This window comes from Malaya genurostris, chromosome 3 (assembly GCF_030247185.1).
Source record: "Malaya genurostris strain Urasoe2022 chromosome 3, Malgen_1.1, whole genome shotgun sequence".
NCBI classification, from domain to species: domain Eukaryota; kingdom Metazoa; phylum Arthropoda; class Insecta; order Diptera; family Culicidae; genus Malaya; species Malaya genurostris.
Window position 1 is genome coordinate 70,148,400 of NC_080572.1, and position 27,584 is coordinate 70,175,983.

General features: G+C 37.6%; 1 protein-coding gene and 1 non-coding gene across 2 annotated transcripts in view; both read right to left on the reverse strand.

The window, feature by feature from the left end:
• Window positions 1–27,584, reverse strand: part of LOC131434782 (Krueppel-like factor 12) — a 398,669-nt gene that overhangs the window by 208,397 nt on the left and 162,688 nt on the right. The window lies entirely within an intron of this gene.
• Window positions 2,945–3,015, reverse strand: Trnag-gcc (transfer RNA glycine (anticodon GCC)). Its single transcript has one exon. It is a non-coding gene; the product is annotated as a tRNA-Gly (tRNA).

Sequence of the window (27,584 nt, forward strand, 5' to 3'; positions counted from 1 at the left end):
TGTCTTGAAAAGCTTATAAAATGATCAAAGTACTGATGAAATTAAAAATGAACTAAAAGAATTGCTTGGTTTTGCCCCTTCCCAAGTAATACTTCTGAAAAAAGAGCGAATGGTACTTCTAAACCACGCTCTGGAATTTCCCATTAATACTTAATATACTTCAATCGAAGTGATGTAAACAATTTGAAAACTTTAGAAAAGTTCGTTTCATTTTCGACATTAAAATTCATTGGGAACACCATAAACGGCATAATGGTATTGCAAACTTAACGCAATGTCGTCGTTGTCAAGGCTTCGGCCATGGAATCAAAAATTTTCATATGGATATACGGTTTTTGAATTGTGGTAAATCGCATTCGAAAGACGTTTTTCCAATGAATGAAACCACTGATAAATTTTCATGTTCAAATTGCGATGGAAATCATAAATCCAATTATTTGAAATGTCCTGTCAGGGAAAAAAATTTAAACGCTCGTTCGCTTAGACAAAAAGTAAAATCTACGACCTTCAATTTACAAAACATACCTGAAAATCAAAAAACCGTTACAAATGCCAATTCTTCTAAGGTACTTATTTCTTCGAATTTAAAACAAAAAAAGGTACGCCTTCCAATTCATCTTCTAACGAAAACAATTTATTGACAGGTAGATCGAATTCGTCATCATCTTCTTCTAATGACAGTTACGCTTTGGTAACAGGTAGACAAATACCTCTTAATTCTTTTAATGTAAATAATCAAAACACAGGAACGCCTTCCAGTTCATCTTCTAACGAACAAAATTTATTAATAGGTAGATCGGCCAAATCATCTTCTTCTAATGGCAGTTACACTAGTGTTACAGGTAGAAAATTTACCTACCAATATTCCTTCAATGCCATTCGCTTCTTTAAACTAAGTCGATTTAGGCGATATAACTGAAAATAAAATGATCTATCTACAAGATCAACTTTTTCAAATGATCATCCGATCATCCGCAAATAATATTATAATGAATTTAAAATTTAACAGTGATGCTAAATAATTATTTGAATATTTTAAATTGGAATGCTCGATCTTTAAAATCGAGTGAAGATGAATTTTATAATTTTCTCAAAGTTTACAAAATTCATATTGCCATTGCGCAGTGGTCCGAAACGGTAAATTAGCGTGACAAAAATATTTTCACTATTAAATATTAGTTTTTTGTAGTTAGTGTCTTCACAAAAGTTGTTTATAATCAACTGGCGCTCCTTTTGATGAAAAAAGTTACTAGGGTGGTCCTCATTCAGATTGAAATCTGAAATCTAACTTTCTTAATTGAACTCAAAAGTGATTTTGTTGTACAATAAAGTTGTAGGAAATTTTATTTTGATCAACTTTGTTGAAAAAAATACCTGCTCTTCATTTGATCGAGTTACATCAATTTTCCCAGGTAAAAGTAGGGTGGCTCCTTAAAAATCACTTTTTTTGTTCTAGCTTTTTTGTGAAATGTTCCACAGAAATGTTGTCTTCAGAAGAGTTATTGAACTAATCATTGCGCACAATTTATCTCAACCAAGTTTTCTACCAGTAAAAAGTTATGATTGTTTTTTCATTAAAAACTAGTCAAGCTTCAAATATCAATATTCATTAGATGCCAGATCGATAAAAATATATCCTATACGGTTCCTGAAAGGTCATAATATAAGTGACAATTTAAGAGAAAATTGGAAGGGTGTTATTTTTGAACTTATTTAAAGTAGTCTTAAAAATACCTTAAAAAATCTCAAAAATATTGCATAACTCTTAAACGCCTTAACGTATCAACATACTTCCTTCAGCAAAATAATAGTATCAAATTAGTTCTACAAATTGTTCCATACATTGTCCATTCGAGAAATGAGACACACAAAAACTACAGCCGAAAATAGATTGCAGAACAATTTTAATTAATTTATTACCAAATTAACTACTTCAATTGAGTTTGAGCAACTGAGGACACAGTATCTCTGTGTAATATGGTTATTACGAACTAGTTGGCCATGATAAATCTATGAACAGAAATTTTCATGATCTCGACAACCATTCCAACAAGCTGGTGCAAGTTAGTAAAATGCAAATATTTTTATCTAAATCGTGCCAAGACGCCTATGACACTGGCCCTTCTTTTTCATCCACTTGTGTACCGAACAGCCTGTAAAAAACCGGAAAACGACGCACAATGAGTTTTGGTTCGAATAAATACATTCTACTCACTTTAATAAACTAATGATTTTCTTGGGTTTCAGAAAGTGCTTTGACTTACAAAAAATAAAATCGATTCCCTAAAATTTCTTTCTGAACGCCATTTTTGTACAATTAACGGTTTCCGAGTTACAACGATTTGAAAAAGGCAATTTTTGTGAAATGCAAAAATACATACGCCCATTTTAAAAATAAGTCGTGAGTCGGATTGACTTCTCAATCGGTTCAAAACTTATGGTTTGCCATACTGAAGTCATGTGCAAAGTTTTATCCAAATCGGAGAAGGTCGATTCTGATTTGGTCACTTTTTCGTCTACTCATTCCTGGAATTGCTCAGCTGCTTAATTTACTCTAAAGAATACGTTCACTTCTGGTGAATCTCTCAACGGGTGAGCACGTTGAATCGTGTTAGTGCGGTGAAAATTTGAGTATCTCGCGAGAAAGAAAGAATTTTTCTCCGTACTTTGGCGACTCGACGAAGCCACACGGCGAGATTTTCGCTTGTAGTCGAGTGAAAAGAAAGTCCATTGAACTATAAACAAAATCTAACCGGAACTATAGCCTAAGTTGCAGTGCCATGTCAAGTGAGGTGACGCCAACCAGAAAGAAGAAGAAGAAGGGATACGTTTGTTTCAGTTTCAGTTCTATTCTAGACTACCCATTTGAATCTTCCAGTTGCTGTGTTTGCTCTAAGTGACATACAGGTGCCAAATTGAATCCAGCAAAAAATAATAATCCTTTTGCATCGGCCGGGAATCGAACCCGGGCCGCCCGCGTGGCAGGCGAGCATTCTACCACTGAACCACCGATGCTTGCCTTTAAACTTTCCCGACTTACCCATCAGTAACAAAGTAGTGAGGTGATGGTCGTAAGTTTCATGTTCCCGTTTGCCACATTTCCTCGGTACGTGAACCATACGAGTGGAACTGCTTTCCAGAGGTCTCACGCTAATTGAATTGAGTGAACCCTTTTAGCCTGGCTAATTGATGAGTTAATCAATCACGGTTGTGTGCTGTGTCCATTACCATTGCTCGACAGTAGACCCGGTCATCTGGGGACCTGCTGTGTGTGTCAGAGGATTCCCATAATGGTCTTACGGTTGATGCTCACGAGAAATCATTAAGCCTGGTTTGGTACAGTAAACCGCTTCGAGGGTTTCGTCGCTGGTGTTTAAGGAGTCCATTCGGTATTCAATTCATTTCTTACCTTTCACCTCTGGAGCCTGTGAGTGGTACCCTGTGGTTCATAAAACTACTGCGAGCTTCCAGTAGAGCGCTGCCGTTAACCTACGTGTAGGAAGGTGCAACCTTTTCGCTGACTGCTGACGATTCCTCAACGGCTGAAGGCAGTGTTCAGAAAATCTGGCGAGTCGAATTACAGCAAAGAGCGCTTGCAGATGGACGGGGACAAATGCTCGTTTGAAGTACATGCCAACATGAATAATTGAAAAAATTAGGTCTTCGACTTGAGCCATGTCGGAGCCAGGCCAATTTAAAAATAGTAAATCAAATCGACCAAAGACACGTTGGGTAAGTTCTTCGCCTTCTGTACATACGCTCAAGGGTTGAACGTTCAAACTTCGTCAAGGTTCGAACAGAGAAAAAATGATGCACATAAATTGAAGCGGATGAAATTACATCTAGCGTTTGTTTTAACCCTTTGCAAGACAATCCTAATAACAGATTGATTTTCAAACGAACGAATTGACTGCGCCAAAACAGGCGATGACTATTCAAAACCCAAAACATCAAATAATTATTATTTTATTCTAACACCTCCAGATGGTGAACCGTTTATTAGTATCTGTTATAATAAATCAGCATCGTTTCATTTTTGATAGCGACAAAGCTATTGTCAAAACAATACAAATCAGCTTTTTTCATCGAATTCAAGTGGCTATAAAACTCGAATGCCTCCGGTTGCGGCGGTTTGGTTGCCTGCCTGCGCCTGCTACTGCGGCTTATCTCGCGCACGCGTTTCGCGGTCATTTTTATTATTATTACTAGTATTATTATTATTATTTCAACGTGGCTACCACTGTTTCCACTCCCCGCCTGCTAGGGCCAGTGTAGGGTGGTTACATTTTACGCGCATTGAATTGCTACCTCCATGTCTGCCGTTCCTTTCGAGTGTCTGGGATGGGCGTTTGCTTCTTGGATTATGTTTACCCGAGCTGCCACTTGTGCACTTGGATTAAGTGCAAACGGCTGGAAGAATTGTTTTGCCTTCGGCCAAATTGGGTAGATATAAAGGGAAGGCCAATGACTGAGATAGATTGAGACGCTGGATTCGGCCAGCTGAGCTACTGGGGTCTGACAGCCAGGAAATCGAATTTGTCCACGATATGCAAAAAAAAATGCTTTTGGATGTCGTTATTCATTTGGCGGTGAATTAATTTGTCGCACTGGTAATTTGTAAAACGGAAATCATTATGCAGAAGCGGCTTCGGACAATTCACGGGACAGATTTAGTCTTGATTTTGTAAATAGTGTAAACAGAATGAATTATCAGCATTTACGACCGATTATTTTTTTTACTGCTAAGTTTCTTAGGGTGAATACCGGTGAATAAATTATGAAGAAAAATAAATACCATAACTTTAAAAATAATAAACTTGAAGTCTGAAGTGCATCAGTAATGTAATAGAACTATCAATGTCACTAAAAGTACGTTCTTGTGAGATCTGAGTACGTAAGTGCAGTACCGGCGAAACATGCTTAGCCCAGGGGTGTAATTTTTCGTACGACCAAGTATAGCTTTATTCTAATGGAAATGTTATTTATTCCTCAAAAACCTGTTTTAATCCACCTAGTGGTGTAATGATGCCTTTCTCATATCAATCATACCATCATATATAATACTGTGGTATTCTTCAAAATAGTTTACTTCGATTCCTAAAAAGAATAACCGAAATCGGTTTGTTTGACCGTCTACTAATAAAAACTATTAATTGAAGAAGATTTGAGGTCGATTTAGAAAACTTTTTACGGTTTTTCGCCCTTTTCAGTAATGGTATACAATTTTTAACACACTTTACCTTATATTTCCGGATCGAGAAGTCGAATCCAGATGAAATTCAGGAATTACGACCACAGGACCTCTCATTTGAATCTAAGGTCGCGCCATCTATGAGAAAAGCTAGAAAACATATTTTAATTTTTTTGCACATTTTACCCCATAACTCCGGAACTGGAAGTCGGATCCAAACAATATTCAGGAATTTTATATGGGACCACAAGACCTTTCATTTGAATCTAAGTTTGTGAAAATAGGTTCAGCCATCTCCGAGAAAAGTTAGTGCAAAAGAACTAACACACACACACACACAGACATTTTGCGTACTCGACGAACTGAGTCGAATGGTATATGACACTCGGCCCTCCGGGCCTCGGTTCAAAAGTCGGTTTTCACAGTGATTGCATAACCTTTCTATATGAGAAAGGCAAACAGTAAGATCAATTTTTTTATTATTTGGTTCGATATAACTTTGCATGAAACGCGTAAATTAGAGGTTTGAAACGTTTTCGATTTTTTGTTTCATAACAAAGTTCCTCATTTAAGCGTTAAACACGACATAAAACTACTATGGGGTTGTTCGAATTGTTGACGTAGAACTACTCAACTAGTGTCAAAATTACTACCAACATTTGTTTTGAATATTGAGGCAGCAGTCTTTTGTGTTCCGTATAAACTTATTTGTGTCTCCTTAGTTTGTTGGGGTTGATGATGGAACGTGCTGAACTTGTTCATCCAGTAGCCCATGATGGAGGTCATCCTGCAATATTCTCGAATATGATGTAACTGCCGAATTTCGATCAAAATGTGCCTCGTGCGAATCGAACGGTGCACAAAATAAAGACTGTCCCAGAAAGTATGGACGCAACCAAAAACCGCTGCCATTTCACAATGGATCAAAATCGGTCAATTTTTATGGCTGCGTCCTGTTGTTTACACTCTTCTCTAAACACTTGTGCAGTTGTTTATCGTTTTCATTAGTTTATTTCGAAATGCGTGGACTTTCAGCAGAACAACGTCGAAAAATTGTGTACAAATGGTTCACAGAACGCGGACTGTCACTGAGAAAGATAGCAAAAATGGAAGGAGTAAGTGAAAAAGCCGTGCGAAATGCGATCAGGAAGTTCGGCGAGGATAACACCTTTGAGGATAAACCGAAAACGGGACGAAAAAAAGGTCCTGCTAACCCTCAGTTGGATAAACGTATACTGAAGGCGTTCGAGCAAAAGAAGGAGGTTTCAGTTCGGGATGTGGCCCAAAAGGTGGGCACTTCGAATTCAAATGTTTTTCGTGTTAAAGAACGTTTGAATCTTCGAACCTATAAGAAGCAGAAACAACCAAAACGTAGTCCGAAACAAGAAGCATCGATCAGGCCGAGGGTTCGAAAGCTGTACAATATGATTCTTGCTGGAGATTTGAACTGCATAATCATGGACGACGAAAGCTACGTGAAACTCGATTACAAATCCTTGCCGGGACCACAATTTTATACGGTGCGAGAAGGACAAGTGTTAAACCAGTCCGAGGTATCGATTGAAGTTGAAAAATTTGGTAAGAAAGCTATGGTCTGGCAAGCAATTTGTAGCTGCGGTAAGATTTTGAAACCCTTCATCACCACTGCTTCAATGAACAGCGAAATATACATCAAGGAATGTTTACAAAAAAGACTTCTACCCATGATTCAAAGCCACAAGGATCCTGTTGTCTTCTGGCCAGATCTTGCTTCTTACCAAAAATGTCACTTTCGTCCCAAAAGACATGAATCCACCAAATTGCCCACAACTTCGACCAATTGAGGAATTTTGGGCATTAACGAAGGCACATCTTAGGAAACATATCTTGGCAGCCGAAACCATTCAACAGTTCGAAAAAGATTGGAAAAAAGTGCCAAGACTTATCGCCAAGAAGTCTGCTCGGAATTTAATGAGGAACGTTCCCAAGAAGGTGCGGCAGCTAGTCTACAATGGCTAAGTAGCAAATGTTGAGAATAATATTCTGTTGTTGTAGTCTAATATTATCAGTATATCGAATAAAATTTGAATATCTAACACTATTGTTTACAGCGAAATCAAAGTGCGTCCATACTTTTGTCGTGAATACGACTTACTTTACTATGGGGCGCCTTTTCAAAAATAGCCATATGAAAGAATGTGCAGAACTTAATCGTGAATATCTCAACTTGTATTAATGGCAGCATCATAATTCTTTCACTATTTCTTCAAAAATATGATCAGGAATTTGGGATAATATTTTTGAACAGTGTGAGATAACCACAAACAACTCAAAAATTAGGTTTCCTCAAAATTTGAAAACTCTTTACTTTCGCTTGGGTTTTTCGCGCAAGGACGACGATTTTGAGGTAGTCAGGTACATATCTTGAATTGAACCTTATAAAAGGGGAACCGTGATCGAGAATCGATAATTTCTTCTTGTGCGTTGGATGGAAGCAGACGCATTCAAGCAGCGGCATCGGAGAGCGCACCTTCTGCGTGGTTGGAAAAAGAAACGCACAGGTCGTAGTTCTCATTTGACTTCCGGTCGTCAAGGCGAGAAGACTCATTAAACCATCATTTGGCACTGTGAGCGGATGTGTAGCGGTTTTTTTTCGCAAAGCTAGTTCCAATTCAAACAAGAGCGATTGCGTGAGACAGCAGAGCTACTGGTCGTTTGCATTGAAGAGAAAGAAAACTAAAGGTGTAAAACATTATATAAAATCAGCCGTTCTAATGGCTCTAAATGTTATCTAAAGAACTAGTAAGATTACTTCTTTTCAAATCGAAGGTAAAAATCATCAGTTTAGTGAAAATCCAAAATAATTGGATTTGCTTCATGCACTTTTCGCTGTGCGAAAATCGTTCGAGATAAATGTTCCGAACTGTGCTAAATATCGTAGAGAATTCCACAATTTGGTCCTTCTAAAAGGCAGAAATGGATCCTGTACAGCATCTTGATAGTTTCTTTCAATGAAATATGCAAATCCGAAATGAGATAATCGACGTTAAAAATCGTTGAAAATTTTAGTAGTGAAAAGGGGGAAAGTTTCGCAATTCACACAATCGATCAACTATCAATTCGAATTCGAAAGTGTAAAGAAATCATGTCAATTTTATTCGTATTCACAACATCCAGTTATGTCTCTGACATAACACACCCGTACTTTTTAGGACAGTCTTCAAATCCACAAATGGTCCAGCCGCTGATGTGCATACCACTTTAGTCAAAAGGTCCCGGGACTAATCCAAAGATGACGTTTGAAATGTCAAACTAAAGTACGAAAGTACCAAACTTAAGATGACAGGTGTCAAACTTTCAGGTCAATCAGACTACAAACATTAAGCCTACCGACATGTAAGTGACGTTACTTATACATTTATGGAAAAAAGTTTGATAAGTGTTATCCGTACTCGGATCAAAAACAAAGATTTGTGTTATTTTGATTTTAAACGGGACCAAATGAGGCAGTCATCCGGAAAAAAGTTTTGACAATCGTGATGGATGAACGCAAAATCAAAGTTCGTGATATAAAATGTGCTGAGATGGTTAGCATATCAACTGGAAGTGCTTTTACGATCTTACGCAAAAATCTGTACATAAAAATGGTCTTTTCCAAATGGGTGCCTCGTTCGCTCACGATTGAACAAAAGCAACAACGTATCGATGATCCAAAGAGCGGCACTGTCGCAATAAAAAGGATTTCTTGCGTTGGTATGAAGCAGTGGACGAAACATGGATCTACCTTTTTTTCGCCGGAATCATATCAACATTCAAACGGAAAAGGCATGCGAAAACGGAACTGGTAACTTGAACAATCATGGTAAACAAACAAACAATGGTTTGAGAAACTGGGAAAATTAGAAATAGTTCGTTACTAATTGAAGATTCGATCATCAATTATCTAAAATATGTGATGTGATATCAAATATCAGTTAAAGATGTAGATGTTCCAAACCTCACCGCTGTTTGTACGGTCTTATTTTCTGTATTTTGAATTTTCACCTCAGTATAGTGAACAAAAACGTAATCCTACGTCAAATTTTTTTATTTATGTGAAGATATAGGACAGAAAGATGAGATGTGAATGTTCATTTGAGCAAACAGTAACGATAACTTAACTTTTACTTTCTACCAGATGAGTAGAAAGTGCCAACTTCTGGTAACTTTACCGGTTCGGATAGTAAATGGTAAAAGAACTTTATCGGTACTTCCCGGCAAAGCAGAGACTCGAGTAAGACGCACCCTTCTAACAAACAAACCATCAGGCAAGTTTAACTTGGTACTGCTAAATTTCTTTATTATATGGCCGGATGTTTTTGCTGGAAGGCACCAGGCCCTTAAAACCCATTTTTTGCCTTCGTAACAGTAGTAATATGAAAGCTACCTAATCTGATCAAATTCGGATCTACTGTAAGTCTATCCACGAGTAATGTCTTGATCTGATGGTGGCTTCATACATGCATGCATACATACATACATACATACATACATACATACATACGTACATACAACTCAATTCAACGCCATTGAATGTTTGAAAATTCCTGAAAAATTGGTGAACAGGCTTTGTTTGGTATATGGATAGCATCAATGCAATAGTCGTTATGTTTTTGCCTTTCTCATATAGAAAGGCTATACAATCACTGTGAAACACGGACTTTTGAACCGAGGCCCGGAGGGCCGAATGTCATATACCATGAAGGAAATTCAACAAAATATTTCATCATCTTCTTTCTCTGTTATTCTTGGAACTGAAAGTAGTTGAAACGAAAGCGTAAAATGCGAAGATATTTTTGGACTATTTAACTATAACGTATTTCGGCATGACCGTAACTATAGTACAAAAAATCTGGAGGTGGAATCTTCATTGACTTTTCATCCGACAAAATTGAAGCAAATAAACACAAAGAATTTGAAGATGTTTGGACCAAAGTATTTATATCAGGACAAAAACATGTTTTTGCCTCTGTATACTTTCCCCCTGAAAATGCTAACAAACCAACTTTCGAGCTATTCTTTCAAACCGTAGAAAAAATATGTTGAATATGGAACCAGAAGTTAAGTTACACATATACGGTAATTTTAACCAACGAAACGCTCACTTCATCACAGATGGACAAAATGAATCCATTCTGCTTAAAATTGCAGGAGAAAATGAAACACTAGAATTTCTTTTCGACAAAATTTCTTTATTCGGCTTGAATCAAATTAATTCGGTGAAAAACAAACAAAATTCATATCTTGATCTTCAGAGATGGCATTTCACCAGAGTGATACACGCTGGCGTCAGATTCTTGTCCACACCGAGGATGCAAAAAACGAAGCATCGCACAAAGAGGAAAGCGCACTTCTTCTCAGTGTCGAATAGACAGCATTTGAGTGTGTGCTTGTGGTTAATACCGCTGACAGACATGTGATTTCCGTACAGTGATTTCTGTACAACGCTGTACGCGTACAATGATGAGGTGACAGACATGTTTTGCGCACAGAATGAATGTACCGTGAAACGAAAAAACTCTAAATTTAGCTTAATTTCTCAGCTCCGATGATCGATAATATAAAAACCAAGAATTTTTGCGGTTTGAAGTGTATACTAGCAACTAATTTATGACAGATATAATCAATGTTTCTCTTAGCTATTAAACTACTTGTGTGTTAGTGTTCATTGGATGACAGTATCACTCATATTAAACTTTATGGTTTTAAGCTACATTTTTGACACGTTTGTTCTGAGATACAGGATTTTTTTTCTTCATTGTTTAAATGTAATTAGCATTACGGAAAATTAGATGTTCATAATTTTGATGTTCTACCGTAACATTCACTGATAAAAATATAAAACAAATATAAATATCGCTAAATTTATGTTTGAGCTGTTAGTAGAATATTTTCACTAATAGTACTGTTGTTGTACCGTTTGGTGACATAGTAGAATTAAACGGTACAACATCAGTACTATTAGGGAAATATAAATATAAAATGGAGGAAATGTGAAAGGCTTTTAGAACTAATTTTCGGAACACGAGCACTATTTTTCATGCAACGACCCTGACATTCTACCAAAAAGGTGATGAATCACAAAATTTGTTTGTAAATCATGCCGACTTTTGCCAAATTCGCATAAATTTAAAACGTGTTCAGTCATAATTCCTTTTTCACCCGCATTTTAACGATAAAAAAGAGCGCATAAACTTTTAACATTGAGTCTTAAAATAGTAAATAAATCTAAGATATTATAAGTATGTAACCATCAAAAACGGCATGGCACACACATATTGCAGAAAAATTTTATCAACGTAATAATTTATTCATTACGAAATTTTCATAAAAAGGATTGGGTTTATCATAAAGCTGATTTTAAAGCCCTTTTGAATTTTAAATCATTCCGAAATAGATTTGACATAGGTTTGATGCTTCATTTTGCTTATAAATGTTATAAAAAATGGTCTACTAGACTGGAATATAATCTCATAATGGTTTTATTAGGATTTTGAGGAGTTTATATGTAGTTGTTATGCTATATTTCTTAAATTGAATATGTAACTTGGTAAGTGTTCTGCTTCAATTCACCAACACTGAAAGAAATGATTCACTGTTCTCTATTCATACCCAAATTAAGACTCTTTCTAAACAATTCAAAAACAAATTTTCTTTCCATCCAACGGCATTCAACCTAATGATACAAGTCAAAATAATTGGTAGATTTAGAGTTTTCAAATGTGAATATAGGGGACCAATATGATGAATGGAATTATCATATGCACATTCAAAGTACGCATCATTATGTTGTTAAATCAACTTTAACAATAAATTTACTTGTTATTGAATAGAAAACAATTACTCAATAGTGCTGATTTTCTGTACAAATATGAATAAATTGTTTTCCTTATTTGTATTTCAAAACTTCACCAAACTTATGAACATTTCTTGGTTTGACTGCTTTTTGAAAATATGCTGCAAAGTATATAAGTTTTATACTGCTTGTTGGCATTTTACCAACATATTTTTTCAAAATGAAACAAAACTTGTTTTTTATTCGATACTCAGAAGAAAGAAATATTGTTTCATGAGTTCACCAACGCTCGGCAATGGCGCTGGTAGCAGTAAACAGTGATGTGATTTTGAACAGTACAATGATAAATGACCGTAGTACGGGAATCACCGTTGTATCATGATGCTCGCGTGATACCATCGTGATTCAGGGTGACAGACATGTGATTTCCTGGTTCACATGTCTGTCATAAGCATAAAGCAGCTGGCGCGAGTGAAACACATTCTCTTCGCATGAATCGCTTACACGCGCTCTCGTTTAAATACACCCAAGTGAATCACTGGCGTGTGATGGTGAGCGAACACTTCTGTGAACTTCAATTAATAGAGAGTAGATCTGGCCTTGCTATGAAAAATTTGCAAGGAAAACCGCAACATTTTACGATAAATTGTTTTATTTTGCTGATTTTGCGCGTCCACACTTCTTCTAGGCAAACCATACAGCAGAGTGCTCACCGGCGTGTACACCTCTGTGAAAGTATCTGCATCCACCTCAGAGAATTTATTAGCTAATGCTCTAGCAGTTTGGTGCGATTCAGTGGAAGAGGTAAAAGGAAATAAACAAACGCACTCATGATGCGTGCACACTTTATACAACAGTGGTGTATATATGTGAAAGAGAAGAGCTCTCGTTGAAGTTGTCAGTGCGAGGGAAGAAATTTTGCTTGCTCTTCGTCACACAGAGGAGATAGACATGACTGTTGATCTTCTTGTCACAAACTGTACCGAAGACTTCTGTGTGAATGCCTCACCAAATCCACTCTGGAAAAATGAAGCATTTCACACAGCAATTGAATACTCCATCTTTATGCATAATATGTCTCTCCCTAACGAAATAGAATACGAGGAAGTGCCGGAATACCACAAAACAAATTTCGAAGAAGCAAAACGTAGACTAAGTACATTAAACTGGCAAAATATTTTGAGTATAGATGGAAACGTCAATGAAGAAGTGGAAAAATTCTATCTAATTATTAACAACTTAATTTCGGAAATTGTACCAGTAAAAAGAAGAAGAAGAAGTCACAATAGCAAATTGCCTGTCTGGTTCAACCCACAATTGAAAAACCTGAAAAATAGAAAGCTGAAAGCACATAACACTTATAGAAAAGATAAAAGTGTTATAAATCTACAAAACTATCTCGACATTTGCAATGACCTGAAAATAGCAATCAACTCGGCACACGAAGAATATAATCTTAAAGTTGAAAACGAAATCAAAGAGCATCCTAAATATTTCGTTAGCTATGTTAAAACAATACTGAAGAATAACAACCTTCTTTCCCAGATGAACTTAGACGGAACTACTGGAAATAATCGCACTGAAATTTGTAATTTATTTGCAATTTTTTCCAAGAAATATATACATCATATGCCGAAAAATATCGTGAACGTGACTACTTTTCCTTCATGCTGGAGCTTTCTAATGACATCAGTGTCAATCAATTATCAAAGCAAGAAATATTCACTGCACTTGAAAACCTCAACGCAGCAAAGGGACCTGGATCTGACGGAATAGCACGCATATTTTTGAAACAATTAGCTACTGAACTCACAACACCATTACACCATCTCTTCAACTTATCTCTAAGAACAGGAATATGTCCAGAAACATGGAAATCTTCTTCTTAGTACCGGTCTTTAAATCAGGCTCAATATCAGACATACGTAATTATCTAGGAATTGCCATTATCTCGTGCATTCCAAAATTATTTGAAAAAATTATCAATGGGAAAATATTTCAACAAGTAAAAAATTACTTAACTCCAAAAGAACATGGCTTTTTCAAAGGTCGTTCTACGTCAACAAATCTCCTGGAATTCATTACATTCACTTTGGAAGCTATGGACAATGAAAATTATGTCGAAACTCTCTATACTGACTTCAGCAAAGCTTTCGACAGAATTGACATACCATTATTACTATTCAAAATTAAAAAATATGGCATTGCACAAAAACTTTTGGAATGGCTTGAGTCATATCTCACAAATCGTAAACAAATTGTACGCTATCAAAACACCTATTCCAAATCAATAAATGTCACTTTAGGTGTTTCCAAGGTTCACATTTAGGCCCTCTTCTTTTTATCTTGTACGTAAACGACATTTCCTTCTTAATCAAACATCTAAAAGTTCTTGTATATGCAGACGACATGAAGCTCTTTATGGTAATAAAAATTGCTGTAGATGCTGAAGTATTCCAATATGAAATTAACGTATTCAACATTTGGTGCAATAAAAGCTTACTCCAACTAAACGTTAAGAAATGTACTTCAGTAACGTTTAGTAGAAAAATCATGTTCTTTCTATTAACATATATTTAGGAAACCAACCTGTAGAAAAATGTAACATTATTGGAGACCTAGTCGTAATTTTAGACTCAAAACTTACTTTCGTGGAGCATTTATAATACAATTGTAAAAATATTATATATGAAGACGGTCCCAAAAAGTATGAACGCAACCAAAAACCGCTGCCATATCGCAATGATTCAGAATCTTGTGCAGTTGTTTATTCGTTTTCATTAGCATGTTTCGAAATGCGTGGACTTTATGCAGAACAACGTTGAAAAATTGTGTACAAATGGTGCACAGAACGCGGACTGCCACTGAGAAAGATAACAAAAATGGAAGGAGTTAGTGAAAAAGCAGTGCGAAATGCAATCAGGATGTTCGGTGAGGATAACACCTTTGAGGATAAACCGAAAACGGGTCGAAAAAAAGGTCCTGGTAACCCTCAGTTGGATGAACGTATACTGAAGGCGTTCGGGCAAAAGAAGGAGGATTCAGTTCGGGATGTGGCCAAAAAAGTGGGCACTTCGAAGTCAAATGTTCTTCGTGCTAAAGAACGTTTGAATCTTCGAACGTATAAGAAGCAGAAACAATCAAAACGTAGTCTGAAACAAGAAGCATCGATTAGGCCGAGGGTTCGAAAGCTGTACAATACGATTCTTGCTGGAAATTTGAACTGCATAATCATGGACGACGAAACCTACGTGAAACTCGATTACAAATCCTTGCCGGGACCACAATATAATACGGTGCGAGAAGGGCAAGTGTTAAACCAGTCCGAGACATCGATTGATGTCGAAAAAATTGGGAAGAAAGCTATGGTCTGGCAAGCAATTTGTAGCTGCGGTAAGATTTCGAAACCCTTCATCATCACTGCTTCAATGAACAGCGAAATATACATCAAGGAATGTTTACAAAAACGACTTCTACCCATGATTCGAAGCCACAAGGATCCTGTTGTCTTCTGGCCAGATCTTGCTTCTTGCCACTACTCGAAATCAACGGTAGAATGGTATACTACCAAAAATGTCACTTTCGTCCCAAAAGACATGAATCCACCAAATTGCCCACAACTTCGACCAATTGAGGAATGTTGGGCATTAACGAAGGTAAATCTTAGGAAACATGTCTCGGCAGCCGAAACAATTCAACAGTTCGAAAAAGATTGGAAAAAAGTGTCAAAACTTGTCGCCAAGAAGTCTGTACGGAATTTAATGAGGAACGTTCGCAAGAAGGTGCGCCAGCTAGTCTACAATAGCTAAGTAGCAAATGTTGAGAATAATATTCTGTTGTTGTAGTCTAATATTATCAGTATATCGAATAAAATTTAAATATCTAACACTTGTGAATTATTTACAGCGAAATCAAAGTGCGTCCATACTTTCTGGGACAGTCTTTACATCTTGTGCGAGGCCAATTTTGTAATACTGTAGCATAGTATGGAAACCATATACCTCCGTACACGTAAAACGCATCGAATCTGTCCAAAAACAATTTCTACTGTGTGCGCTTCGTAGACTAAACTGGACTACATTTCCACTTCCATCATATAAAGCGCGTTGTATGCTGATAGACTTACAAACACTTGAAGAACGCCGCAAAGCTACAATGCTTTATTTTATCAACGACATTATTTCTCAACGAGTACAATCTGAATCATTGCTTTCACAACTAAAATTTTATGCTCCTAGTCGCCATCTCAGAAGTCGTCAAATATTCTCGGAAAAAAAAATAAAACAAATTATGCCAAAAATAATCCTGTTAGTCAAATGATGCGTTTTTATAACGAAAACTGCCAAAAATTCAATCTTACTGTATCCAGTAAATAATCAAAAGAAAAATTGAAACCAAATCCTAGAAACAATGTATAGCATATGACTGTAACTTTTGTCTGTAGTCTACATTTGTTTTAAGAATAAATAAATAAATAAATATATAATATTCGACTCAGCTCGACGAACATAAGTTTTCAATTCCATGAGTATTTTTTTACAAGCGATGGCGAAACGAGATGCAGATTTTTATTAAATTTACTGGTAAATTCATCTAGTTGGCAGATCTTGTTATTTAGTGAATATATAAAACTACTTTGGGACTACTAGTGCCCGGTTTGTGCTTCCAAACGCACCGGTAATAGTGAAGAAAAGCTCCAAAAGCGGAACTCACTTCGATTTCTTAGCAACGATTCAACCGATTTTCACAAATCATGATTCGAATTCAAGCTCTCAGTGTCTTTAAAGATACTGTGTAATTTTATCCAGATCCGACTTCCGGTTCCGAAATTATAAGGCAATGAGTATCAAAACTTTCAAACTGTTATACAAAATGATGCAAAATCGGTTTGAATCGGTATATGCTGGTACGCAAGAAGAAGAAAACGCACCCACCTAGCACACAGCGTGCTTTGTTCAATTTTGTATTGCGTGCAGGGTTGCCACATATAAAACTATATCAACTTGACATAGTTGTTTACAAATTGAAAAGGTGATGGTAGTTTACACCAAAGAAATTTTTTGGTTTTATTAAAGTTTGAAAAAAAATTGACACAATCTGCTAGTGATGTTTTTGAAAACATAAGTAATAAGAGAAAGGCATCATTACACCACTAGGTGGATTAAAACAGGTTATTTTTCTTCTTATTTACTTTTTTTCTTCAAAAATCTGTCACGATGAGCATAAACACACCCGCCATGTGAACGTTATTTTATCCCGTTGATCAGTGGATCGGAGGAAAGGTTGTACGTTCTTCCAATTCCTCTCACTTTTATCGCTTTCGGGCAATCGTCGCGCATCCGACAAAGCAATGAACGGGATTTTCCGTTTTAAAGTGTGATCGACAGCCTAACAGTGGCGTGCGGCGCCGTACGGTGGATCATCAGCATATGATTCGATCTACGGCTGCATCGACAGCCGACTCACCGGCTGTGGGACAGTTCTTTTTTTTCGTGTTGGTTCCTTTCGCTTTCGATGGCAGGTCACCACCGGTTCACCTGTCGCGCGGTTGTATGAAGTTGGGCCGGTTTCCTTCGGTTGCGTGCCCGGCCGGTTCCCTCGCAGCCGATCGATGATTGATTTTTAATTCAATTTGAGAAGTTCTCACGATAGATGTTGGCTAGGTCGGTATTGAGGTTGTCGGTCATGAAGATTGCGATCATTTTTTTTTCACGGTGAGGAAATGGTTTAGTCGTGGATATGTACGATGCGTTTGATGAGATTTGTGCACGCGATCCGCACGGTAAGGATGAAAATTTCTGTGCTTTGAGAAAAAATGGCTTGTTTCCTCAATAAATATAATTTTAATGGTTTGCTGATTCAATCATTTGACTACTATAATTGACTTAGTTATTTGTAGAAATCGGAATTATTCGGATAATATAATAAATTAATAGGTTTTAGTAATTGTTCGCAATTTACCGTGATTGGTAGAATATTAGGACTACCGAGCACCTTACCTGAAAAAAAAAATTTATAATTTCAGTTTATTTGTCATAGATTAACTAACGTTGCAGAAATGTTTGTATTTCACCTGAAAAATGATTATTTTAAATACTTGATACTATCTATAGTAACTATGCTGACCGGGCAGATTTAACTGCCACCCAACAGCCAGAAGCCATGAGGAATGACCGTCGAAAACTCTCGGTTGAAGAATCGTGAGAGAACCGCACCGTTCACGAATGAAAACGTTCAGCAATACAGTAGGGTTCACACATGGGCAATGCCGTTTCTCATCGCTATGCAATAACGAAGTTGGCCATGTGACGGCTCGGTAGGCTGAAATTTGTCCCACTGTTTACCGTTGGTAATTGTTAGCTGCACTGGATTGCGTTAATCTGACGGAAAGCGTTGGATCATGAGTCGCAGATAAAGGTAATTAAATATGATGCAGGTCAATCAACAGCAAACGGTGGTGTACCTCTCACCTGCCAAATGTCGCATATAAGTGCATGCAAGAGACATACACATCCTTCTAGTGGGTCGAACCATATAGTGCCAGTGTCATTACACTAACCGGCCCCCTGTTGGCTACGACTGGCCTCGAAAGCGTGCGAAAAGCAGTCTCCGGCAGGTGACACTTGACGCGACTCGGTTGTTACAAATTCAAATCATGGTAAAACTTTTACGGACCAAACTTCTGACACCTTGTCTATAAATCAATCAGAATCCGGTAGGCTCCTGCTTGTGTTTTACTTAATGGGTACCATTGGCTTGAGTAGGGGGAAACGATTGGTACTAGTTGAAATGATGGCTGACTCGTTCACACCTACTACTGCTAAGGTTGTTTATGCTGAGAAATAGTTCTGCTAATGTTTGCAATGGACGGGAATTGAAAGCTGTCATGAAATGGATTCGAATTAATCCTGTTTGTCATTCGTTTGAATTTTACGAGGGTGCTGTTGCATGGAGGCAGTTGTAAAAAGCGCGAACGTTAATGTATGGACCACTACTTGTTTGGGAATGATTTAAATCATAGACTTAGTTGACATAAGCTGATACAGAATGATAGTAATACTTTGGAACAACGAAAAACATGGTGTGAAAATAAATTACTGGTTAAATATTTGAATTGGAACTGAATTGGGAAATACATTTATGATTGGAAATGGCGGATATAAAATTATTACAACTTTGTTTATTTTGTTATAAAATTTCATGTAACCATTGGATAAAAACTCAATTTGCAAGGCGGTTTTATCAATGTACTAAGATCAGTTTTAACACATTGGAACAATTTTTGGTGATGGTAGCTTAATGACATTCAGAATAGCTTGTTCAGTTATATCTGGTATGTTTTGCTTCATCGACTTCCTAAGCATTCCAGCACGCCTTAAGAATAGTGATATGAAGCTAAGTCCGATTAAAATAATGGCTTTTAATTGCACTGCTCCAGAAACAGCAAAAATCGTTTTTGGAAGAATCGTTTTTGTTAAAGACTGTCCCAGAAAGTATGGACGCACTTTGATTTCGCTGTAAATAATTCACAAGTGCTAGATATTCAAATTTTTTTCGATATACTGATAATATAAGACTACAACAACAAAATATTATTCTCAACATTTGCTACTTCGCCATTGTAGACTAGCTGGCGCACCTTCTTGCGAACGTTCCTCATTAAATTCCGTACAGACTTCTTGGCGACAAGTTTTGACACTTTTTTCCAATCTTTGTCGAACTGTTGAATGGTTTCGGCTGCCGAGACATGTTTCCTAAGATTTACCTTCGTTAATGCCCAACATACCTCAATTGGTCGAAGTTGTGGGCAATTTGGTGGATTCATGTGTTTTGGAACGAGAGTGACATTTTTTGGTAGTATACCATTCTACCGTTGATTCCGAGTAGTGGCAAGAAGCAAGACCTGGCCAGAAGACGACAGGATCCTTGTGGCTTCAAATCATGGGTAGAAGTCGTTTTTGTAAACTTTTTTTGATGTATATTTCGTTGTTCATTGAAGCAGCGGTGATGAATGGTTTCGAAATCTTACCGCAGCTACAAATTGCTTGCCAGACCATAGCTTTCTTACCACATTTTTCGACTTCAATCGATGTCTCGGACTGGTCTAACACTTGCCCTTCTCGCACCGTATAATATTGTGGTCCCGGCAAGGATTTGTAATCAAGTTTCATATATCATTCAGTAAAAACCATTCAAGCGAAGAGGTTGTGTTTCGATTGTACTGGCTCGTGAGTTAACGGCTGCTACCGAGACAATTCTAAGCTTCAGGTAGTTAAACTGCCCATAGCAAACGCAATATTCGGGGCGTTTCCCGACTGGAAAGCTATCAACGAAGGCCATCCCGTTCATACGCACAGAGGTGTAGAGACACAGAGGTGCGAGAGCATAGAAGTGACGAGTCACAGAGGTGCCATCGCATAAAGGTGCGAAGACGAAGGGGTGCAAAGGCACAGAGGTGCTAAAGCAACCCAGTGCTGATCTACCAGGTACCAGGATTTGTACGCTGCGTAGGATCAAAAGAGACGGCATATATCGCGAGGTGCTACACTGCAAGCATCGTATTTGATCGCCACCAAGAGCAAAAGCACTGTACCTGGGGTCAGGTACAGGCAACACAGCAAGTGCAGTGGTGTTCACAACGACGGCAGAGCAACTGAGATAGCAGTAAACGACAGAAGACTGCCAATTCGAAACAGCAGAAGACTGCCAATTGGAAATCGTTGTAAGAGCTTCACGTCGTTCTTCACGTTAAGGAACAGAGACATCAGCTACAAGGTAGATTTAATTTAATTTATTTTTTATTTCTTATATCTGAAATTTTACTAAACATAAGTTTTTATTTTGGTATTATTAATTTACAAAAAAATTTAATGTAATGGATGATCTCATGGAAGATCATCCGAATCCGATTCCGGATACTAGTAAGAGTTTAAATACTCCGAGGGCTAAACATTATCCACAGGGTACCACTGGGCCATGGATAGTCTATCTTCGAAAAAAAGAAAAGATTTTAAACTTGATGCAAATTACAAAGGATTTGACATCACATTTCTCTGAAGTTAAAGAAATCTGTAAGGTTAATAGAGATAAAATTCGAGTTGTTGTTAACGACTTGAAACAGGCAAACGATATTGTAACCTGTAAATTGTTTGCTATTGAATATCGAGTTTACATTCCATCGAAGGAGGTAGAAATTGACGGTGTTGTGACTGAAGCAAGTCTGACAGCAGATGATTTACTTAAAAATGGAGTTGGCCGTTTTAAAAACTCCATGCTTGAGGGAGTTAAGATACTCGAGTGCAAACAATTGTACTCAGCATCTATTGTCGATGGAAAAAAGTCTTATCGTCCCTCAGATTCGTTTCGCGTAACATTTGCCGGATCTGCATTGCCTAGCCATGTCTATATCGATAAAATTCGTCTTCCTGTTCGGCTTTTCGTACCGCATGTTATGAATTGCACGAACTGTAAAAAATTCGGACATACAGCTACTTACTGTAGTAATAAGTCCAAATGTATCAAATGTCAAGGGCCTCATAAGGATAATCTTTGCGATAAAGATGTTGAAAAATGTGTTTATTGCGGGGAAAGTCCTCATGATGATCTTTCAGTGTGCGCTGCATTTAAGCTGCGTAAAGACAAAATGAAGCTTTCTTTAAAAGCACGGTCTAAGCGCACATATGCAGAAATGCTTAAAACGGTCATACATGTCTCCCCTTTGGAAACCGAAAACGGTTTTTCAAATCTTGCGGAGCCAGAGGAATCTGACTCTGACGGAAATAGTGAAGATACCTCGTTTGTCACTCCTCAAGGGTCTGTTAAGAGGAGATTACCAAACCATAAAATACCAAAAAAGACACCTAAAATTACACCTTCAAAAAAAGATCCCCGTGTTAAAGCTAAAAAGCCAAATTTAAAACCAAAAACTGTGCCTCCTGGTTTGTCAAATTCACAAACCAATCCAAGAACTAGCTCAAGAAAAGACAATAATCCAGTGGGCTTTATTTCACATTCACCAACAGGATTACTGAAATTTTCGGAAATTGTAGAATGGATTTTCGCTGCATTCAATATTTCTGAACCTCTAAAGACCATCATAACAGCATTCCTTCCAATAGCTAGAACTTTTTTGAAACAGTTATCAGCTCAATGGCCAGCTCTTTCAGGTTTTGTATCATTTGATGGATAATTTATCATACGCCGCAAATGATTCAATCACTGTCCTGCAGTGGAATTGTCGAAGCATCATGCCAAAACTTGATTCATTTAAAGTTTTGTTGCATAGTCAAAAATGTGATGTATTTGCTTTGTGCGAAACATGGCTTACATCAAACATAGCCTTAAATTTTAATAACTTTAACATTATACGTCTCGATAGAGACTCCCCGTATGGTGGAGTGCTTTTAGGAATTAAGAAATGTTATTCCTTTTATAGATTAAACATTTCTTCGACTTCTAGTATAGAAGTTGTTGCTTGTCAAATAAACATTAAAGGAAAGGACATTTGCATTGCTTCGGTATATATTCCTCCAAGAGCTCAAGTTGGACAACGACAGCTTAATGAAATTGTCGAAGCCCTTCCTGCTCCACGTTTGATTTTAGGAGATTTCAATTCGCACGGAATGATGTGGGGTTCCGTTTACAATGATAGCAGATCATCTCTAATATATAATATTTGCGACAATTTTAGCATGACGGTACTAAATATGGGTAGCATGACACGGATCCCAAGACCTCCTGCACGTCCAAGTGCATTAGATTTATCTCTTTGCTCGACTTCAATTCGACTAGATTGCACCTGGAAAGTATTTCCTGATTTACACGGTAGCGATCATTTACCAATCATCATCTCAATTAGCAGTAACAAAGGCATTGCTAATTCAGTTAATATTCCATATGATTTGACAAAAAATATTGACTGGATTAAATACCAAAGTAATATTTCAAGTGTCTTAACTTCAATGGAAGAGCTCCCCCCACTTGAAGAATATGACTTCCTCGTTTGTTCGATTCTGGAGGCCGCAGAACAAGCCCAAACCAAACGATTTCTTGGTCCATCGTCTAACAGAAGGCCTCCAAACCCTTGGTGGGACAAAGAGTGTTCAGATGCTAAGCACGCGAAACAAAATGCTTTCAAGACGTTTTTAAAACGAGGAGGAGGAACTCCTCAGAATTTTGAAAATTTTTTGACTTTAGAAACCAAGTACAAGAGCATACTTCGGGCCAAGAAATGTAGCTATTGGAGACATTTTGTCGAAGGTTTGTCAAGAGAAATCTCAATGAGCACTCTTTGGAATACGGCCAGACGAATGAGGAATCGTAACGTAGGAAATGAGAGTGAGGAATACTCGAACCGATGGATATTTGATTTTGCTAGGAAAGTTTGTCCAGATTCTGTTCCTACGCATAGCATTATAAGGGAATCTTTTCCAAATAATGGTTCCATTGATAGCCCCTTTTCAATGATGGATTTTTCCATAGCACTCATGTCTTGTAACAATAACGCTCCTGGGTTGGACAGAATTAAATTCAACTTGGTGAAGAATCTGCCCGACCTCGCAAAAAGACGTTTGTTGAAATTATTTAACAAGTTTCTTGAGCAAAATATTGTTCCACCTGACTGGAGGCAAGTGAAAGTTATCGCCATTCAAAAGCCGGGGAAACCAGCTTCCAAACACAACTCATATAGACCCATTGCGATGTTGTCCTGCATCACAAAATTGTTCGAAAAAATTATTCTACGACGTCTCGACACTTGGGTCGAGACGAACGGGTTGTTGTCAGATACTCAGTTTGGCTTCCGTAGAAATAAAGGGACGAATGATTGCCTTGCATTACTTTCGTCTGACATCCAAATTGCCTTCGCTCAAAAGCAACAAATGGCATCTGTATTTTTAGACATTAAAGGAGCATTTGATTCAGTTTCCATTGATGTTCTTTCAGACAAGCTCCACCAACATGGACTTCCACCGGTTATAAATAATTATTTGCACAACCTTTTGTCAGAGAAACGCATGCATTTTTCACATGGCGATTTGGCAACATTCAGAATTAGCTACATGGGTCTACCGCAAGGCTCATGCCTCAGTCCGCTCCTTTATAATTTTTACGTGAATGACATTGACAGCTGTCTAGTAGCCCCATGTACACTAAGACAATTGGCAGATGATGGCGTAGTTTCAGTTACTGGACCCAAAGCTATTGATCTGCAAAAACCATTGCAAGATACCTTAGATAACTTGTCCGTTTGGGCTGTTCATCTGGGTATCGAATTCTCTGCGGAGAAAACAGAGCTGGTCGTCTTTTCAAGAAAGCATGATCCCGCGCAGCTTCAGCTTCATATGATGGGAAGAATGATCCAACAGGTTTTGACTTTCAAATACCTTGGGGTGTGGTTTGATTCCAAGTGCACGTGGGGAGGACACATTAGGTTTCTGATAACAAAATGCCAACAAAGAGTAAATTTTCTTAGAACAATAACAGGATCTTGGTGGGGTGCTCATCCGGAAGATCTAATAAAATTGTATCAGACAACGATACTTTCAGTGATGGAATATGGATGCGTTTGCTTTCGTTCCGCTGCAAACTCTCATATTATCAAACTGGAGCGAATTCAATATCGTTGTTTGCGAATTGCTTTAGGGTGCATGCATTCGACACATACAATGAGTCTTGAAGTTCTGGCGGGAGTTCTTCCATTGAAAGATCGTTTTTGGGAGCTTTCATCGCGACTGCTAATAAGATGTGAGGTACTGAATCCCCTGGTTATTAATAACTTCGAAAGGCTAGTTGAGCTTCAATCTCAAACAAGATTCATGACAGTATATTTTAACCATATGACACAGGAAATCAACCCTTCAAGATATATTCCTATCCGTGTCAGCCTCCTAAATGTCCCTGACTCAACGTTATTTTTCGACACATCCATGCAGCGCGAAGTGCGTGGAATCCCGGAACACCTACGCTCGATGGAAATCCCAAAAATATTTACAAGTAAGTTCAGGCATATTGACTCTGAGAAAATATTTTACACGGACGGATCACGAATTGAAGAGGCTACTGGGTTTGGTATATTCAACAATAATGTTTCGGTCTCATTTAAGCTTCAAGAACCTGCATCTGTTTATATAGCAGAGCTAGCAGCAGTTCATTATAGTTTGAGTGTAATCGTCACATTATCTCCAAACCATTATTTTCTTTTCACAGATAGTCTAAGTGCAATTGAAGCTATTCGCTCGAACGCCGCTTGCAAAAATGAACCTTTTTTCTTGGCCAAAATAAAACAGTGCCTGAACGTCATATTGAATAATAATTATCAAATCACAATAGTTTGGGTTCCGGCTCATTGCTCCATTCCAGGCAATGAAAGAGCCGATAGTTTAGCCAAACGTGGTGCTATTGAGGGTGAGATTTATGAGAGACCGATTGCTTTCAACGAATTCTATAGCGCGTCTCGCCAAAGAACACTTGCCAGCTGGCAAGCTTCTTGGGATAAAGATGATCTGGGTCGGTGGATGCACTCAATTATTCCTAAAATATCGACAAAGGCATGGTTCAGGGGACTGGATGTGAGTAGAGATTTCATTCGTGTGATGTCCAGACTCATGTCCAATCACTACACGTTAGATGCACATCTCCTTCGAATTGGACTTTCCGAGACTAATCATTGTGCTTGCGGCGAAGGTTACCGCGATATTGACCATGTTGTTTGGACATGCGTGGAGTTTCGTGATGTCAGATCTCAACTAATAAATTCCTTGCGTACCCAAGGTAGACTATCCAATGTCCCAGTTCGCGACATTCTTGCTTGTCGTGACCTTCCATACATGAAACTTCTTTATCATTTCATTAAATCCATTGGAGTTCCAATTTAAATTTTATTTTATGTTAGACTGTTTTCTCTTCCATGAGTTCAACCAATAGCCAACTATAGGATATTGAATATAAGTGGTGAACTGATACAAACAATCCTGAAATAGTTATAAGATCATGTACAAAATAAATGTATTTTATTTAATGTAATTTAAAATAGCAGCTCACTTGATAAAAACAGTGTTTAGATTAACTAATGAGTACCAACATACTAATATGATATTAGAAATGTATTAGGTTTAAACTACTATGTATTGTGGATGCCACGGCGAAGAAAAACTTATGTATATTGCCTATGAAATAAACGTATTTATGAAAAAAAAAAGTTTCATATAGGTTTCGTCGTCCATGATTATGCAGTTCAAATTTCCAGCAAGAATTGTATTGTACAGCTTTCGAACCCTCGGCCTGATGCTTCTTGTTTCGGATTACGTTTTGGTTGTTTCTGCTTCTTATAGGTTCGAAGATTAAAACGTTCTTTAGCACGAAGAACATTTGACTTCGAAGTGACCACTTTTCTGGCCACATCCCGAACTGAAATCTCCTTCTTTTGTTCGAACGCCTTCAGTATACGTTTATCCAACTGAGGGTTAGCAGGACCTTTTTTCGACCCGTTTTCGGTTTATCCTCAAAGGTGTTATCCTCACCGAGGTTCCTGATTGCATTTCGCACGGCTTTTTCACTTACTCCTTCCATTTTTGCTATCTTTCTCAGCGACAGTCCGCGTTCTGTGCACCATTTGTACATAATTTTTCGACGTTGTTCTGCTGAAAGTCCACGCATTTCGAAACAAACTAATGAAAACGAATAAACAACTGCACAAGTGGTTAGAGAAGAGTGTAAGCAACAGGACGCAGCCATAAAATTTGAAAGATTCTGAACCATTGCGAAATGGCAGCAGTTTTTGGTTGCGTCCATAATTTCTGGGACAGTCTTTAAGACGTTTGGCATAAAAAATAATCTCGATTTCGGAAATCTCAAGTCCCAGAAACAATTTAAAAAAATTTCGAGATGACACTAGATCTCCACGTTTCGTGCAGTTCTAAGACATTTGGTATAAAAAAAAACAAATCAAGATTTCGGAAAATTCATGTACCTCCTCCACCTATGGTAATTTTGCTAAATCGAAAATTTTCAAACTTTAACTGCTAGCCGATACCACTTACCCATATCCGATTTAGCTCAAATTTTGCATACGGACTAATTTTGAGGTGCTTAAACTTTTGACCACTTCCGCTTTACGAAATTGAAATACTGGCACCCTACACGCTCTTTGAACATAACTCATGGTTTCCGTTGCGATTACTCAAACTCATAAATTGGAATAATATGTCAAAATTTAATTATGGACTTGAGTAAAACTTAGTTAGGCCATGGGTCTTTCGCCTTTATTCGTACATTAAAGTAAGCGTTGAGTTTTCAAACATTTGACTGAAAAAATACTTTTTGCAGTTCAGTGCGTTTTCATCGTCGGAGCACTCTTATCGAATTTAAGAATGCGTCGTTTTTCATTACTGTTTCTAGATCCGGTTTTTGAAATCATGAATCATCAATCATAGATGTTTCCAATAGAAAGTTTGTGGTTTCAATTATGCTAAGCAAGAAGCTCACTATAAGAATATCAAAATCGTTCAATTTTGATTCTAAACCGGTCAAAAGGAACGGTTTTGAATTGATTTTTTGGTTTTCCATTTAAAAGAAAGAAAA